A 5,548-nucleotide genomic window follows, 5' to 3' on the forward strand; every position below is an offset into this window, starting at 1 on the left:
TTATGAACGCGTGCCTGACAACCACTTCCGTTCTACCTTAGATTGAATGGATATCTCTTGGATATCTAATACAGGGGACCGAGTCCGAGATATTAGTGTCTTTGTGGTATAAGCTAGAACCCATGGATGGCCATTTCTGAGACCCGAAAAGTCTAAACCTTGTCTATGGTATTCCGAGTAGGGTCTGATATTTTATATTTTATTTATTTTCATCCACTATAATTTCTTAATACAATTTAATCCGCCTGACTGAGATTTACAAGGTGACCATAGCTTGCTTCAAGCCGACAATCTCCGTGGGATCGACCCTTACTCACGTAAGGTTTATTACTTGGACGACCCAGTGCACTTGCTGGTTAGTTGTACGAAGTTGTGAAACAGATATAAGATCATGAACGTGCGTTATTGAGTTTTTAGCGCCGTTACCAAGAATGAAATGATCACGATTTCGCACACCAGCCGCTTGGATGATGCTAAGGGAGGAAGAGTTGTTGAGAGCCTTTCAAGGATTGAAACTGGGAATTAGAGAAGATTTTGGGACTTTATGCCTAAGCCAGTTACAGATCTCAAGCAACTTCAAGGCTGAACTACTAAAGGCTCATCAGAATGACCAAGAATTGTATAAGATTTTGCCGGCGATTGAGAAAGGCAAGTAATGGAGAGTGTCAAAAGATAAAGACGGGTTGTGGAGGTTCAAGGGCCGGATAATTGTGCCAGATATCGGGGATTTGCGACAGAGCATATTGAAGGAAGCTCACAAGAGCGGGTTCTCTATTCATCCTGGAAGCACCAAGATGTACCAAGACTTAAAGGCGATGTTCTGGTGGCAAGGAATGAAAAAGGATGTGGCGTTACATGTTTCTAAATGCCTAACTTGTTAGAAAGTCAAGATTGAACACCAAAGGCCAGCAGGAACCCTTCAACCTTTGGAAATCCCATAGTAGAAATGGGAGAGCATTGCTATGGATTTTGTATTGGGCTTACCAAGGACTCGGACAGGTTGTGATGCTATTTGGGTGGTTATAGACCGACTGACCAAGTCAGCTCATTTTCTGCCTATTCGGATAAGTTGTACTATGGAGGAGTTGGCGCGCTTATACATAAAGGAGATTGTGAGATTACATGGCGTACCTTCCACAATTGTATCGGATAGAGATCCTCGCTTTACATCACGGTTCTGGGGTGCTTTTCAATGAGCTTTTGGCACCCAATTAAGCCTAAGCACTGCCTATCATCCTCAGACGGATGGCCAATCAGAAGGAACAATCCAAACCTTGAAAGACATGTTAAAAGCTTGTGTTTTGGATCAACCGACGAGTTGGGATCAATATATGCCTTTGGTAGAATTTGCTTACAACAATAGCTATCATGCGAGTATTGGAATGGCTCTATATGAGGCTTTGTATAGAAGAAAATTCCAGTCTCCATTATGTTGGTATGAGGCAGGAGAAAAGAGTTTGATAGAACCTGAAATGGTATATGAAACCACTGAGCAAATAAAGAGAATCCGGAGGCGAATGCTTGAAGCTCAAAGCTGTCAGAAGAGCTATGCTGACCGAAGATGGAAGCCTTTAGAATTTGAGGAAGGAGAACACGTCTTCCTGAAGGTTACTCCGACCACTAGAATAGGGAGGTCCATCAAAACCAAGAAGTTAAATCCTCGTTACATTGGGACGTTTGAAATCCTGAAGAGGATTGGACCAGTGGCGTATAGGATCACGTTACCACCACATCTTTCGAACCTGCATGACGTGTTCCACGTATCACAGCTTCACAAATACACTATTGATCCTAGTCATGTCCTAGAACCGGAATCAATCCAAGTGAGAGAAGATCTGACGCTTCCAGTAACTCCGGTTAGGATTGATGATACCAGCATCAAGCATCTACGCGGAAAGGAAGTTTCTTTGGTGAAAGTAGCTTGGAGTCGGACTGGTATTAAAGAACATACCTGGGAGCTTGAATCAGAGATGCGGAAGGACTACCCACACCTCTTTTCAGGTAACTCACTCTGAATTTTGCGCCTAATTAGGTGGGTAGGATGTAAACCCCGCTAAAATCGGTAAATAATTAGTTAATAAATTGAATTTTCATTAGGAAAGCTAAAAATACAAAACTAATATCAAAATAGGATAGAGCTCGTCGAAACGATAATTTTGATACCAATTTCAAAAAATTGGCCCCAAATCGGACTGAAAGGACCAAACCGGTTAAATCGGGGCCCAAACCGGGCCCGTGGATCCAACTGGACCCATAGTTAAAAAGAAGCTGCAGCTTCTTCTTCTTCATTCTTCACCATCATTGCAAACAGATTAGGAAGAGAAGGAGCTTCCCTAACCCTCACTTTTCCTTCTCACTACCATAACTCCTCCGTCCGGGCTCCGATCGCCGCACCGTTCACGGCCACGCGTTCAGCGCGTCGAGCTCTATCTTTCTATTTGAATAATTTCACTGGTAAGCCTCATATTTGGTTCAGAATCTCTATCCCTCTTTCTTTGGTTAAATTGAAAACCTATAGTGAATCTTGTCTAATTTTTGTGTTCTAGGTTGAAGTTAGCTTCCGAAACTTGTGGGCTCAAGCTATTGAGCATATGGGTATGGTAAGAACACCCTAACCCTAGCTCAATCTTATATTTATAATGGGAAAATTGAAATTGGAACATGTATATGTATTAGGTGTAGATTAAGTGGGTATATATGCACTGGAATTGAATTGGGAATACTTGGAGGCTTTTTGGTGGTCAAGGCTTATTTTGGGGCTGTTTTGATTGAGTTTGGAGGGGCTGTAATTTTTGTTGTGAGGCTGTCTTGGGTGATACAAAGTGATCGGCCAAGGTATGGTTTAAGTTTCGCACGTTTAATATTTACGGTGTTGTGAAAACTTAGGTTAGAGGAACCATAGGATAAATTGAATTGTTTGTTGTATTTAATGATTAGCCTTATAATGTTGTTGGAATAGATTTATTGGTGGATATATATTGAAATTATGAGGTGTGGAAGTTATTAATGGTATGCTCTTGTATTTATTTATGATGGATTATGGTTGGTGTTTGTTAATAAGGATGTAGAGTTGTGTTGTGGTGGTATTGCATATGCTGTAACTAATTCTGTGATGATCGGAATTGTGTGGAACTAAGTCCTGGTTAAACCTTGTTATATTTGGAACTGAACTGGAGAATTTGGGTTCTTTTCGTTAAATATATGATTTATGGTGAATTTTCAAATTTTAATCGTCGAATCTGATTTTTACTGCATAATTTTTAGAACAGCAGTAATTTGTTGGCTCTGCTGCGAATGTTTCAAAATGAATTTTGAAATAAAACTAATTTTAAATAAAGATTTAGTCCTATTATTTTAATGTCCTAAAATTTCAGAATGTTTGTACTTGTGGTTTTAAAGATATGAATTTTTAAAATATGATGCATTATATAATAAAAGCCAGATTCTGTTTTCTTAGATTAGCAACTTTGAGAGTTTATAACTTCTGATTATGGATGTATATTCAGGTGCAACCAATTGGAGGTAAAAATTAATTATGCTTAACAGTTGTGATTTAAATTTCAGGGCTGTCTATGTTTTAATGAGTGAGTTATGGGACTTAGAAAAGGACATGTTCATTGGCTTTTAGAACAGAATTCTGCAGAAAGTTACTCAACTTCCAAGTTACATAACTCCTTTATTAAAAATGGTTTTGACCTGAAACTAATTTAAAAAAAAAAAAAACCTGGATATATTAAGTTGAACCATATTAATTTTTAAGGCTATTGGATTTAATTTGAATTTTATATAGAATTTTAGATATTGTATGCTGCTGCTGTTTTTTGGTTTCTAAGCACTACAGAGTAGCAAGCGTTTCTCCTCTGTTTCTGAGACTAGTTAAATTATAAAATTGTGATTTTTAGTTTGTTAGAAAGCTTATTCCGAGATAAACGTTTGGACATAAAGTTTGCCAAATTCTGAGTTTATTTGTTATATTAAAAATAGAAAATAAAATAGAGTGTCGAGGATGTCTTAGTGATAGTCATGGGTCCGAGAAGACGAAGTTTAACGCTAAGGCTTGATATTTGATGATGTATTGATAATAATTGCTATGGCTTATGAATAATGATATCTGAGATACGAGTTTCCCTAGGTAAAAACCGTGGCTCACCACCACGTGTTTCAGGTTGAATCTCGATACTCTGTTGACCCTACGTTGTAAGGGTGACCGGGCACGTATAAATTCCCGGGTATGGATAGCCCATTGAGTGATTATATGATGATTGAATGTGAACTCTATACATAGACTCTTGGGGATGCGCGACGGGGGACAGTCTAAGGTTTTCGGACTTGTCGGGTTAGCTGGATAACCGACAGATGGACCCCATCAGCCATAGGACAGACATGCATCATATGCATTTGTTTGTTTTGATTGCTATGCATTTCCTGGGTTTGCCTAATTGATATATATATATATATATATATATCACCTGCTATCTGTTCTACTTGCTATTTGTACTATCTGCTCACTACTTGTGCGTGAACTTGTTTAGTTGCTTGTTTATGTTGCATTTTGGATGATGTAGAGGGATGGAGGAGATGGAGAAATGGTTGGATGTTAGATTAGGATTGAACTTGAGTAAGTTAGGTAGATTTAGAATACCTACCCCTGTTTATGGCTTCTATTTAGTACTTGAGTTGGATAACTGAATAATGGAGTTCTAGGATTGCCTATGGCATTCTCAGTACCTTATTTATTATACGCGTGGCACTTTTACCATGCTGAGAACCTCCGGTTCTCATTCCATATTGTATTGTTATTTTTCAGATGCAGGTCAAGAGGCTTCTCGCTAGGCGTCTGGATCTTGGGAAGCGAAGTAGTCCTTTGGTGTATTTTGGTTTCCTGTTGTATATATGTATATATGTATTTAGCTTACTCTCCAAGTAACTTATGTATGCTGCTCCTCTTAGAGGTTGAGGGAGAGATAGGAGTTTACTTTGGCACTTTGGTGTATTTTGAGAATACTTATGTATGTTCATATATATATATATATCTCCTCCGGCCAGCTTTAGCTTTGCAGGCTGAGTCAGGGGCTAGTTATACTGTTTCCTTGGCTTTCCTTTACTCTTTTGTTTACTTTAATCTTTTTCCTATTAGGTTTCTTAGCATCCAAGTAATCCTATTCCTTGAGCGTTGCGCTTTTCATTTTGCGATTTTTGTTTACCCGTTTGTTTCAAGGCTCCTAGTGTATTATTTTTTTCATTATTATATGTATATTTTTACTGTTTAAAGGTCCGTAATACCACACTACCTCTATTCTACGACTTAAGTGTAAAACACCGTGTAGTAGGGTGTTACACAAAGCCTATCTTTGCCCCCTTGGATCCATCTCTGAGTATTAATAAATCATTAAAAAAATATAATTTAAATTTTTTGAATATATAAATTATAACTTTTAAAAAGATTTTTTTAATGTTTTTATTTTTACAAAAATAAGAACTCTCGAATACTTTTAGTGAGTAAAAATTTATTAGAGATAAAAGTATTCTTCAAATTTTTGAAAATTTT

This window comes from Arachis ipaensis, chromosome B04 (assembly GCF_000816755.2).
Source record: "Arachis ipaensis cultivar K30076 chromosome B04, Araip1.1, whole genome shotgun sequence".
Lineage (NCBI taxonomy): Eukaryota > Viridiplantae > Streptophyta > Magnoliopsida > Fabales > Fabaceae > Arachis > Arachis ipaensis.